Source organism: Oryzias melastigma, linkage group LG17 (genome assembly GCF_002922805.2).
Source record: "Oryzias melastigma strain HK-1 linkage group LG17, ASM292280v2, whole genome shotgun sequence".
NCBI classification, from domain to species: domain Eukaryota; kingdom Metazoa; phylum Chordata; class Actinopteri; order Beloniformes; family Adrianichthyidae; genus Oryzias; species Oryzias melastigma.
Genome location: NC_050528.1, coordinates 468,218 through 482,129, shown reverse-complemented (window position 1 = coordinate 482,129; position 13,912 = coordinate 468,218). Strand labels below are relative to the sequence as shown.

The following is a 13,912-nucleotide window of genomic DNA, read 5'->3' as shown; positions in this document are numbered from 1 at the left end:
TTGCCTCGCTGTTTCATACTTTCCTTATTTTTCATCAGAGAAATGGGAATGACGGCTTTAAGCGGGGGGGTCAAACTCAGTCACACGGGGGGGAGGGGCTAAGATCCAAAACGGACCTTAGATCACGGGTCGAACAGGATAAACATTTACTGAACACTAAAACTACATTTTTAAAACTTTAAAACTGTAACTTTTTAACTAGGGATCTCCCGATCCGATCACGTGATCGAAATCTGGCTCCGTTGTCCGATCAGGATCGGATATTTCATTTGTTCTTATTATGATCAGTGCTTTAAATTTCAATCTTATTATTCCGGATGAATCCTCCACTAGAAATCTGTGTGTCATGAACGGATCACAAAATGATATTCCCGGAAAACGCAGCAGAAAACTTGAACTGTTTACTAATGTAAACAGTTCAGTCAAGCTAGCTATCCGATCACAGATTCAGACTTCAGGGATCAATAACTCTTTTGAAAACGCTTTAACCCTTCTGCTCTCCTTGGCTTGTGTACATTATAAGTGGGGTCATCTGGACCCACAAGACAGTGCGCTGAACTTTTTTTTATCATTGATTCTTGAGTTTCACTAATGTCCATGACAGACATCAAATCCTGTCCACATTTGTCCACATTTGTCATGGAAGGAATCACACATCAATATGTGGGCGGAGTCATCTGGACCCCAAAGACAGCAGAAGGGTTAAATGTGTTGAAAAAGTATCGGATCAGGACTCGGTAACGGCAAATCCACAAAATCCAATGACTCGGAACCGGATCGGGCCCAAAAAAACCTGATCTGGACATCCCTACTTTTAACATAATTATGAACTAGATATATAGTATTACCTGTGATAACGCTGGTGTGAATGCTGTAAGCTGGATTTCCCACTAAAGATTCTAGTCCTGATGGCTGAAGATGCTGAAACTGATAGCTAAAAACACTAAAGTTGATATTTGAAAACGCTGAAGTTGATAGCCTCCTAAAATATTAGCTGAAAACAAAATTAGCCAAAAACAGCTAGCATGTAGCTGAAATATTAGCTAAACTCAAAATAATCTTAGCAAAAGCCAAAATAGTGCAAAAAACTTTGAAACCATAACTTTTTGACATATAATTATGAATAGTAAAAAGGACTTGTTGTCCTCCGGACGCACACAGGTGCTGTTGACAGCTCGCTCATCACCTCGTCGGTGATCTGTCACGGCTGCTGGAGCCGATTCCCAAACAGTGAAGCTGTGATGCTATCGCCACAGAGCACGCTCATCCCAGCACGTAGACGCCCACCCAAACCGCTTCACGCCACAAGGAAAGGAGCAGCTTCCTGTAGACGGCGGAGCAGCTTCTTGTCTGAAGGAAGAAGCTGGAAAAGTCGGATTCTACTCAGCAACAGGAATGAAAGACTGTTTTTCTCCGAGTGTAATCCCCACGTTAGCATCGCAAAACCAGTGGAACTCGCGTCAGATTTGTTGGCGGACTAATTCGTCATGACACTCTCTTTAATGAACAGAAGTGCGGCGCTGCTCTGCGTCGGTGGGAAGAAGGCTGACAGAGTTGGCGAGTCGCCGGCGCCAAACCCTCGGTGGCGGATATCTTTCACAGCAGATGCCAGAAAGAGGCAGACGCTTCTCGTCCTCAATGAGGCGCACTCTCTCCTCCTTCAGTTATGTGTTTACCCCCCCTCACACACAGGTCTGCACTGGGGGGCAACTCGAGCTGTCGGTGTTCAACTGCAGAGGACGGACGGCGTGGAGCTGCTGCAAGTTTCCCTCCAAACCGGCTCCTGCGACAGAGCGCCACATAATTACAGATGAAACATCATCCAGATTCTTTCACTGAGGTCTTAATTAAAACACAGGATAATTATTCAGGAGGAATCAGGAGTTAATTGTTTTACAGCCAGTTCCAGCCTGAACTGATGAACCTGCGAGCCAGCAGAGCAGATGGAAACTTTACCGCCTTTTTGTTCCTCTCTTGGAACAAAAACAGACAATTTACCAAAGAGTTTGGAAGTCGGCTGCTGTGCAGCTGCTTCCCTCAGAGTCCGTCAGAGGACCATGACCTGCAGGAAGACCGACCAGCGACGTGTCTGCCGGGTCGATGGACCGGCCCCGCCTCCTCCAGATATCACAGTGCCAATTACTGCAAACGTCTGGAGTGAGGCGGAAGAGTCTGGATCTGAAGAGTCTGGATCTGAAGAGTCTGGATCTGAAGAGTCTGGACCTGAAGATTCTGAACCTGCAGAGTCTGGACCTGAAGGAGCAGGACAGCCGCAGCCTCCGTCATAATACACGGAGGAAGACCGGGATCTCTGAGAAGAACTCAGCCTCACCTCCCTCCAGGACCAATCACATCCTCACAACATCTATGAGGAAATAAAGGACGGAACCACACTGGGATGAATCCAGAAGATCCAGAAGATTTTGGGATCAGATCAAGACCAGATCCAGGTTTGATAGAGCTGCAGCTCCGTCATGTGACCTTCAGACTCATCGCTCTGGTCTGGAGACTTGAGGGAGAACCAGAGCTGCTGCTTCATCTCTTCTGGAGATCATGAGGTTAGCAGAACCCGAGTCAGAACTTCTCACAAACTCGGTCAGACCGGGTTCTAAACCACAGCAGGAACCAAGATGGACAGGAAGAAAAGAGGNNGGGGGGGGGGGGACCTATGCTGTTGGCATGTGGGTTACAGTCAGCTGCGTAGGTTACAGCCGACTGCGTGGATTACAGCCAACTGCGTGGGTTACAGTCGACTGGGTGGGCTGCAGGCAGCTGCGTGGGTTACAGCCGACTGCGTGGGTTATAGCCGGCTGCATAGCTTACAACCGACTGCGTGGGTTACAGCCGGCTATGTAGGTTACAGCCGGCTGCATGGGTTACAGTCGGCTGCGTAGGTTACAGTCGACTGGGTGGGCTGCAGGCAGCTGTGTGGGTTACAGCTGGCTGCGTGGGTTACGGCCGGCTGCGTGGGTTACAGCCAACTGCGTGGGCTGCAGGCAGCTGCGTGGGTTACAGCCAACTGCGTGGGTTACAGCCGACTGCGTGGGTTACAGCCGGCTGTGTAGGTTACAGCCGACTGCGTGGGTTACAGTCAGCTGCGTAGGTTACAGTCGGCTGCGTGGGTTACAGCCGACTGCGTGGGCTGCAGGCAGCTGCGTGGGTTACAGCTGACTGCGTGGGCTGCAGGCAGCTGCGTGGGCTGCAGTCAGCTGCATGGGTTACAGCTGACTGCGTGGGCTGCAGGCAGCTGCGTGGGGCGCCTGAGTAAATGGCGCCATTACCTTAACTGCAGGTAGCATTCCTGCCCCTCCCCCATGCTCCGGCTCTCCTGGTCTCCCCGGCTGGATTTAATGGGTCATCCTGAGCGTGGGGACGGCAGAGATGTATAGGCCGCCGTGCTGGGAGCTCATCATGACCATCTCTGGGGGGGCCCGCAGAAGTCTGTGTTTGCAAAGCTTTGCTCCATAAACACACTTACAATCTCAGCAGCGGGGGGGTCTGGCTCCCAATCAGCCCATGCAGCCCCCCCCCCCCTTGGTGGGTGCTCTACATCAGGAAATCTAAGTACAGGAGAGACTAAAGTGGGTTTTCCCTGGTTGTGTCCTGAACTTAATTATGCGCCGCTTTCCTCCCGTTTCTTTATGGAGCCACAATGAGCTCCAACAAAAGCTAACGTCCTGTGACCTATCGGGTTTTACTGCACTTGTGCTGACAAGCTGATCCCACACAGTTAATTGTTAACGTCTCCCAGCAGGACGGGCTGGGCCACACCTTTAACAGACGCTCCTCTGGCTGCAGGGAGGAGGCCTCGCCACGCTGACCTACAAACGCAGGAGCTCCTGCAGGAGCGCCGGAGTTGGACGGCGAGCTCAGCGGACGGCGAGCTCATCGGACGGCGAGCTCATCACCTGCCTCGCTCTGACAGAAGGGTCGACCTGTCAAATGTTTGCTGACATTTACAACACACAACAATATTTCAGCGCCCTGCAGGGGAGGCTTAGCCCCCGCTCTCTGATAACTCAGGCTCTGACCTGCACAGATGAATTATTGACTTCATGCTATGATACTTTGTCAATGGACATTTCGTCTCAGCGAATGAAAATTTAACAAACTAAAGAACTTCCATAAATGACTAATTTCTTTCTTGCAAATCAATCCGGGAGCGAGAGGGGAAGCTTTCCCGCCGTATGGATTACAGTAATGACAGCAGGGTGACACGCCGCTCTGCCACTTCCATTTAAATTTATGGAGGAATGATTATTGCGGGTGTCGTTGTGCAGAGCAAGGAGAAAGTGGATTGCCGTACAAAGTGCCGGGCAAAGGGTCTGCAGATAAATCACAAACAGACGCCGCGTAAAGACGGCATCCATCAACCAGAGAAACGCCGCCGTTTCTGAGCCAATCGGACGATTTCTAAAACACTTCTGACCCAAGAAACCTTTATGGACGTAAATCATCTGACTTTGAACACATCATCACCTGTCTGTCTACTATAGATATTACAAACTTAGAGTCGCTTTCACTGAATTCCAGCACAGCAGCAGATTCCAGATGGAAAAGGAGTTTTTTATTAGGTTTTGTTGGTTTGACAGGAACAGCGCCTCATTTACGCAGGTTTATCACGTAGTGTAACTGAAACACTGAACAACTGAGCTAAAGAACGAGGAGAACATGCAGGCTTAGAAAGAACCCAGCCAGGACTTGAACCACGGCGAGACGAGAGGGCTAACCACTACACCACCATGCATCTCCCTAAAGAAATATCTAAAGCCTCAATCCGATCCCCTTCTCATCTGTTTCCAAAGCGTTCCCAAAGTCTTTTAATGATGATGATGTTTTAGACAAAGTCTAGGACATAGTTTCTGCAGAGCAGCAGGAGGTCACGAGAGAGTTGTGGGCGGGGCCGTTGGTGCAGACTAAGCCGGCCTCCACTTACCATCACCCATCTGCTAACACTCTCTCCCACTAGCTTACAGCCCCTCACAACCTAACGTTAATGCAACAAAAACAGCAGCAACATCGTTTCTATCCAGCTGTACAGTTTAGATTCCAGCTCAGGCGGGGAAAACAAAGGCGTTCATGGATCCATTAGTTTGTAAGTGGATGCAACAGAATGGGGCGGAGCTTGTGGCCCCGCCCAGAGTACTTTCTACATCATATTTACGATCTTTTTCAAACAACTGATCCTGATTCACAACAATTTGAACAAAGAAATACTCAGAAATACTTGTCCTCCATCATCAGAAAAACTCCACAAGAACATGTCAAAAACACCAACAACAGCATTTTCATGGGGGCGTGTCTATAAAGGAAATGACATCATAACTCAGTTTTTTAACACTATTATCTGTCTGGAAAAAAACTTCTGTGGCTGAAAAATCTGCCAGTTTTTGAGCAAAGAACATATTTGTTATGATGTGTTTATTCGTTTAGAGACAGGAAAACACGGAGTAAGAAGAAGTGTTAACCAAACAATTCCATCGGAGACGCATCTTCCGAGCGCTGGACGACCGTACAGGAAACGGAAACCCAGGGCGAGAAAGCGCTTGATGGTTTGCTTGTGGACAGATGGTGCCATAAAATGACTATGCAGGCAGCACAGAAGGCATGGACCCCCCCTTCACACCATGCAGAGGACTTGGACCCCCCGCCCCCACCCACCACCTCAGTCTCCACCAGTAAAAGACAAACGAACTGAAGGCATGCGAGCAGAAAGACGAGCAAACACGCAGCCAGGAAGGTCAATAGTCTGCCAAACAGAGGCATTTGTTCAGCCCCAATCCACGGATTTAAGAGGGGGGGTCTGTAACCACAGAGATGGACTCATAGACATCGTCAGCATTCAGTCTGTCAAACACATAATGTAAAGATGTTTTCTTGTCTTTAAGAGCATTTCAGAAAAGTTTATTTTCCTCCTCAGAGGAGCAAAGACGGAGATTTAAGGCTGCAGGAGAGCATTATTCAGCAGGTGTTCCTACTGTTCCTAATCGATTACATCTAGTCAGTCGCTGCGGAGAGTCGGGGTATTGTAAATCAGCTTGGTGTCAGGCCAGATTAGTAACTGTAAAGATCTGGGAGTGACGGTCTTTGGCCGACATGGACCCTCCCAAGGCCGGCATGAGAAAGAAGGCCTCAGACTGAATGACGGAGCAGCAGCGCGGCGATTGTCTGCAACAATGCCTCCTGAGGCTGGGCTGTATGAATGCAGAACCTGCTCGCCTCCGGATGCAGTGAGCTGCAGGGACCTCTGCAGCAAAGCTGATCGCTTCCTGTTAATTTTAGGTCCTTTCAAATCACACATTTTTTTCTAATTTTTAGATTTCATGAGAAATGTTATGATGAAACCATAAAAACTCTGACGGGAGGAGGGCTGCCACGATTAGTCACCATTATGACGACTATTAAAAGTAGTCAGTGACTACTTTTAATAGTCAATTAATCATTTTTTATTCTTGTTTTTTGTCTCCAAACTAAGTTGCGTTTTTTCTGCTGGGTCTGTCTTTGTCTTTGACGCACATGCGCAGTAGTGCTAACCCAGACAGTAGTGATGTCACAGGAAGTTCTATGAAGACTCTGGTACCATAACAACACGCTCATCTCTGCAAGGCAGAACTCATGTTTCACAGCAGCACTTCGGTGATGCATCATCACACGCAGAAAGCACGTTGTGACTGAGTATGAAAATGCTGGAAAAGGATCATTGTCTAGGTAAGCTAAGCTAACGTTAGCGAAAACGTATTAGCTACATGTTTCTGTGGATCTCTGCAATGCTTCACTTTGACTATGGACTTCATCATCACTTGTCCCTCAGCTCTATCTGAATGAACTCTTAGATTCGTAGTTGTAGAAGCTAATTTTTCTTTAACTGTTCTGGTATCGCCTGTCCGTCCTGGGATAGGATCTCTCCTTCATGTGGGAATCCCTAAGGTTTCTTCTTTTTTTCCTGACTCAGGTTTTTTTAGGAGTTTTTCCTTACCGGGAGGGAGGGTCTAAGGGCAGGGATAACCAGTTTATGTAGTCTGTTTAGTTTTTAACAATTGTTTATATTTTGAAGCCCAATGAGGCAAATCTCTTTGTGATTTTGGGCTATATAAATAAAATTGAATTGAATTGAATTGATATTTATCATATTGTAAGATGAGTATCGTGATATTTATCATATTGTAAGTTGTGTATTGTGATATGTATCATATCGTAAGATGAGTATTGTGATATTTATCATATTGTAAGATGTATATCGTGATATTTATCATATTGTAAGATGAGTATCGTGATATTTATCATATTGTAAGATGTATATCGTGATATGTATCATATTGTAAGATGTGTATCGTGATATGTATCATATTGTAAGATGTATATCGTGATATGTATCATATTGTAAGATGTATATCGTGATATGTATCATATCGTAAGATGTGTATCTTGATATTTATCATATTGTAAGATGAGTATCGTGATATGTATCATATTGTAAGATGTGTTTCGTGATATGTATCATATTGTAAGATGTGTATCGTGATATGTATCATATCGTAAGATGTGTATCGTGATATTTATCATATTGTAAGATGTGCATCGTGATATGTATCATATCGTAAGATGTGTATCGTGATATTTATCATATTGTAAGATGTGTATCCTTATATTTATTATATCGTAAGATGTGTATCGTGATATGTATCATATTGTAAGATGAGTATCGTGATATGTATCATATTGTAAGATGAGTATCGTGATATGTATCATATTGTAAGATGTGTATCCTTATATTTATTATATCGTAAGATGAGTATCGTGATATGAATCGCATCACCAGACTCTTCCCACTACACACCCCTATCCAGCATTGTTTTACATCTCCGCTCAGGACGGCGGCCCAGAGGGCTCAGAAAGAACAACACTGCACTGACATGGAAAAGGTGAGACAGACACAAGATTCCAGGAAGAGAGCCCCGCCTACCTCGCCCCATCAGGTATTTGTGGTGGGAATCAAAAAAGGTGTCACTTTTTGATGTGTGGAGCAAGTTATGAGGCTGTTCAGGAAGAGGAAGAAACACATCATGAAGAGGAACCACCTGATGGAGAAGAGGAACGACTGGATCATAAAGAGGAACGACCACGGATATGGAGGTCCCAGATTCCACAGGAATCCCTGGAAACAGCAGGTTCTGTTCTGACTGGCGTTCCGCTCAAACTCCACCAGAGCAGAACCAAGTCAGAAGTCGTGTTCTGCACTAACAAAAACTTGTCCAACGAGTTTGGGTTGCTTTTGCAAATGTGGAAAAATAAAGAAGCTCCCTGAGGCTCTAATCTAACTGCTGTCCCACCCCCCCATTCCACCCTGCTACCCCCTCAGTCCCAGCCTAACTAGTAGAAGGAGGCAGATTCTAATAAGCCCTTCTGTCATTCTGTCAGTCTGCATTTCCCTCTATCCCCCTGCTTCCTCCTCGCTCTCTCCTTGATCATACCTCCTCTCTGTCTCTCGGCCGGTCTGAACCCGTCTGCCGGAGCAGATGGAACCGTACATCCCCACCGCTCTCTGGGGGCCGGACCACATGAGAGGGGAGAGAAGATTTGACGAATGGGAGAAAGTTGGGATTTTCAGTTCGGATCAAATTAGTTAAAAGGAGAATTTCTGAGTTTCTCTTTAAAAACAGATTCAGACTCTAAAGCTGGTCTGCTGTTATCGCCTCATATAATGAGAGGAACCAGAATTAAAACATGGAGATTAAGCTGGTTGCCATGAAACCGCGGCGTACTGCTGGGAGTGACGGGTGTGTGCGGCTGTGCGTGCATGCTCTGGGACTGGATGATCGGAACCACAGATCCGGGCCTTCAGGTACCAGAACATCATACAAATATTCACCAGTTTGCCTCAGCCCCCCCACCCTGCAGCAGGTCTATTCGACTCTACCCCTTCATAGCGCTCCTAGAGTTTCAGGGACCATCAGATGTTTGTACTGATGATGATGATGATGATGGTGAGCTGCAGACCTGACTCTGCTCAATGCTGGCTGTGGTTCCTCCCCTCCAGGCAAAACAAACAGGAATTAATCAGGATGTTACTGGGATGTCTCTGGAGGTTATTTGCTGAAAATGTGGAGATCAGCTCCCCTCAACTCCTCACCTTAGGCCCCCTCCCAGGTAATAAGAAACTATCTGGATGCTGCGCCTCACGTCTGCAGGAAGATTCTACTTCCACCTGTGCGAGGCGGCGTGACGGACAGCCAAGAACAGCAGGCTAACCGCACCATCCATGCTAGCTGACTGGCGAGGTCCATTATCCTGACGGAGCCGAGCCACTACACCCCGACCCCCCCTCCACCGGCGTCCTCATCTCCACCCAGAGTCTCTCTGGACCAACCGCTGCGGCCTCCTCCCCAGGTAAAAAAAAAACCCCGAAATCCCTCCATCAACCTGATGGATGAGCTTCAGACGAGTCGCATGATCAGCCTGCAGCCGCGTTCAGCCTGCAGCCGCGTTCAGCCTGCAGCCGCGTTCAGCCTGCAGAGCCGATGTAACCTGATCACAGGCCGGAGAAACTCTACTCGGCAGGTTGTGCTGCCTTAAATACATTTCAAGTGTCCGGGAGGGAAACCCGTCACTATTTTTAGCCCCTCCCTCTAGCCTTCTTCTGCTGGACTCCTTGCTCGATCCTGCAGCCACGTCAGGGAGCTTCAGCGGAGACGTTAAGTCAGCTCTGCAGACTAACATCACACATGAGAGCTTTCACATGAAGACCTCCTCAACATGAGAACACCCCAAACGTGGACTAATATTTCATTCATTAACAGGTTTATTGACACAAACTTGCCTCATTCTAACTAAGCCACATCCTGGAAGACCAAACGCTGAGAGGCTGCAGCAGTTCTATGAAGCCGTGATGTTTGACTGCTCTGCAAGCTGCTGAAAGCAGATATCTCCCTAAATTTCTCCTGACGTGCCATTTGGCTTTCTGACAACGACGAGCCTGAACGGCGAGCGGCTCCGCATCCAGGAAGACGTGCGGGGACAAGGCCTGTCGCTCAGCGCCGCGCTCCCACGCTGACGCCTTAAGTGCCTCTGTCAGGTCAACAAATGAAAAGCCATCAGAGCCGGGGGGGGCAGTCATCAAGGTAATGTCCCTCCGCAGGCCGAGGACGCCGTCTCTGCAGCGTCTGACAAAAACACCGGCAAGCGGATCACTCCGGTGACAAACGGCGTTCTTCGTCTGTCGTGGAGCCAGAACGCAGGAAGTGAGCGTCTGGTGGGTTATGAACATGTGACCGTTTGCTTCTAAACAAATATAGCATAACGAGGAATGTCCCTTCAGCTCACAGGAACAGCAGCAAACCACTTAACCAATAAACCTCGGAGACTCGGAGGCAACATGAGACCGGCAGACACAGCCAGCAAAGCCAAGGGGACCCATACGGTCTAAAATGTGGGCCCCCAATGGGTCTGTCTGCAGTTTCTGTGGTGACCCCCCCTGTGTTTGCCCACATTTGCTCAAGTGAAACCTCAGTGGGTATGCTTGCTATGCTAGCCAGCTGCCTAGTGGACAGTGGAGGGCGCCAGCTCAATACAGTGGAGCATGCTAGCTACAACAGAGCTCAATAGCTCGCTGTAGAGGAGTTTGCTAGGATGCTATGCTGTCCCCCCCAACAGCTGGCTAGCGCATCAAGCTAACCCAATGAATCCCCACTTAAGCTAACATGGGCAAACACAAGGGGGGCACCGCAGAAACTGTGGACAAACCCATTTGGGACCCACATTTTCTGCCCACTTTTGGGCCCGCTTGGCTTCGCTGGCTGGGTATCTGCACATTTAGCCTCGTTTCCTCAGCAAAACCTCCACTGTGACACCTTAATGAAATCTCACATATGCCCAGCAGAGGGGCTTCACTGAAGAGTCTGGATATTCCTCCTCCGCCCCCCCCTCAGTTTCCTTACTGTCAACCGCCGCGGCCGAGACTGCCATGTTTACTAATGCAGGAGAAACCCTTTATCAGGGAGGAGATTTGTACAGAAGAGGCCGGGGATTAGCCATCACATTACCAGGCAGACAGCATCCCTGCTCCCCGGCTCTGTAATCTCTGAGGCTGTGGGGGGGCGGGGACCAGATAACGGTTTGGGATCGGGGCTGGCCATCCAACTTCTGCTCAACTTAAACACAAGTCTCTCTCTTTTTTTTTACCCCGGGAGGTTTTTTTCTCTCCTTTCTGGAAGCTGCAGCTCATGTTTGGATACGTGAGCAGGGATGCTGCAGCCCCCCCCCCCTGAACATTTCTGAACATCAGGCCAGGATGCTGAAATTACATTTTCCTGCTCCTTGTACTGTCACCTCTCTGCCCCCCCTTAAACAAGCAGTGTTCTCCTCCCGGGGCGCAGAATGTTTCATCACCGCCGCAGCCCCCAGCATCCTCTGGGGCCACAGAGGGCCAGGAGGTGCCGCATCGGCGGACTATAAATAAGTCAGGAGTTATAATGAAGCCAAATGAATCTCCATCCATCTTCCCCAAAACCAGCCGCTGACCTCTGATGCTGCAGCAGCGGCGGCAGCGGCAGAGACCCGGTCCGTGTTTGAAGACGGAGCCGAGGTCCAGAGGTTCCGCCGTCGAACGCACACCTCCTTACAGCCGGCAGCGGCACACTCAGACGCGAGTATGACGGCATGGGAGCCATGACTCGCCAAGACTGTGAAGGTTTATTATTCCATTAGAAGTGACATGAGTGGGCTGATAAAGGACGGGGCAGGAGGGCTGGAAAGTAATGAAGCAGAATGTCAGGTTTAAGCGTGGCATTTGAAGAAATTGAAAAAGTGAGCAAACAAGGTCGCTGGTAGCAGCCGCCGGATAAACAAGACACTTGATGAGACTTAAAGAAACAAATCAGACCAAACTTGGGTTTGATCACATTTATCTCCTCTCTGTGAACGCCGAGCAGCAGCACCAACAGTGATGTCATCTCCTGCCTGCACATATCACACATGCATTCATGAGCTTTGGCCTTTTCATCCACGAATAGCAGGAAAAAAGAGTCTGCCGCCTCTGGAAATGGAGGCAGCTTCAATCAATGTGGAGGCGTAATGGGATGATGTGGAATTGAAATGAGTTTGCGAGGAGGGAAATGTCCTCACTGACAAAGCGGATTTGTGTTCTCACTGAGAAGCCGTGGCTGTAAAGAACGCCATTACGGTTTGGAGGAAAGGTGTGAGGCTGGGGGCGCCGAATGGACCCCGCGTGACCGACCAGGGGGGCGTGGCTGCCAAAACCGGAGACTCACAAGCCATGAAACGGTGGTGGAAAAGGCGGTGAGCTTTAGCCTTTAAGGCCGGAGCTCCAGTGTTTTTGTTCTTTGATTTACTTGAACTTTTCAACCATTAACACAATAATTCTGGTAGATTCTAGAGGAGAAAAGCGGCTTGCTGAATTATTGTGTTAACGGTTGAAAAGTTACAGTACGTTACAACATTTTGTTTTTAAGCGTCACCGGCGATTATTTTATTATTACATTTATTCTTTATTATATTTAGTTCTCTGTGCTTCTGTTTGTTGCAGTGTGATTCAGGTGTTGTCCCAGATTTCAGATTCAAGGTGGATCATCTTTGCTCCTATTCTTGGCCGCGGACCTCGCCTCTGGCTCTTGTTGGCCGTGGACCTCGCCTCTGGCTCCTTTTGGTTGTAGACCCCGCCCCCATCTGTCCCCCAGTCCTACGTAGTTGTAGAGTTAGCTAAGCTAATTTATCCGTCCTGGTAAATCTCCTGTCCGATCTCTCCTTCATGTAGAAGGTTTCTTCTGTTTTTCTGAATCAGGTTTTTTAGGGATAACCAGTTTAGCTTAGTCTGTTTAGTTTAGCGATTTGCTATGGTTTGTATCTTATGACCGACCTACTGCTTCTGTACAATTAGCAGCGTGAAGCTCAATGAGGGAATTCTTTGTGTTATTGGACTGTATAAATAAAATTAAATTGAATTTTATTTCAAAGGATTTCAAAGTATTTATAATGTCAGATTTATTTATAATGTTAATTAATTTATAATGTTAATTAATTTATAATGTTAATAATAATTAATTTATAATGTTATTTGTCGAGTAATCACCGATTATTTTCCGATAAGTCGACTAATCCGATCATGCCTAAACTGGATGTACAACACACATCTTTAAACTTGAACTATTTAAGCTATTAGGGGTGTGCCAAAATATCAATATTGCGATATATCGCGATATTTAGTCCTGTGATCGATTCTCGATGGGTTCTCACCAAGTATCGATATTATATTTTCATTTAAAGAGGCTGTTGTGCTGAGCGTCTGAGTCGCGCGCCGGAACTATTAAGCAGATGGGCGCACTGCGTCGGACTTTTAATAGCGATACACGCTTCATTCTGGAGAAGCTCCGGTGAGATACAGGCTCTGTAGCGTGTGTGTGAAGCAGGTCTACCTGTCAGCATTTATCATCCATCTGTAGGAGATCCAGCCGGTAAGAAGTGACTTTGTCTGAGCGCTAGAATGTCAGCGATCACTTACTTCCTGTTTGCTGTGTGAACTGGGCACGCGCTTCGCAGTTGTTTGTGTGCACTTCAGGTACCGTTGGAATTTTCGCTTTCATGCACTTCAATGTTTAACCTGCTGCTGTACGGTGTAACTTTGGTAAATTTATAATGTGACGTTTTCAAACAATGTAATTACTTGTTGCTAATGTTAATTTTAAAGTAATTCTTAAATAAAAAAGCAGGATTTGATGTATGAACTTAAATTTAAATGTAATTAAACTAAAGTACATGAATTCACTGTAAAATTAGGGAGAATGCTAATTAATTGAAGCACTTAAAATTATATTTATTGCCATTATTATGTGTGTTTTAAGGTTTTTACCTATTAACTGCTGACTGACCAAATGGAAAAATGATGAAAATTGGAAAAATA

The 13,912-nt window shown here is 47.2% G+C and overlaps 1 protein-coding gene across 1 annotated transcript in view; it reads right to left on the bottom strand.

Moving 5' to 3' along the window:
• The window catches only part of LOC112147723 (receptor-type tyrosine-protein phosphatase F), a 112,633-nt gene that overhangs the window by 94,688 nt on the left and 4,033 nt on the right, over positions 1 to 13,912 (bottom strand). The gene's annotated exons all lie outside the window — the stretch shown is intronic.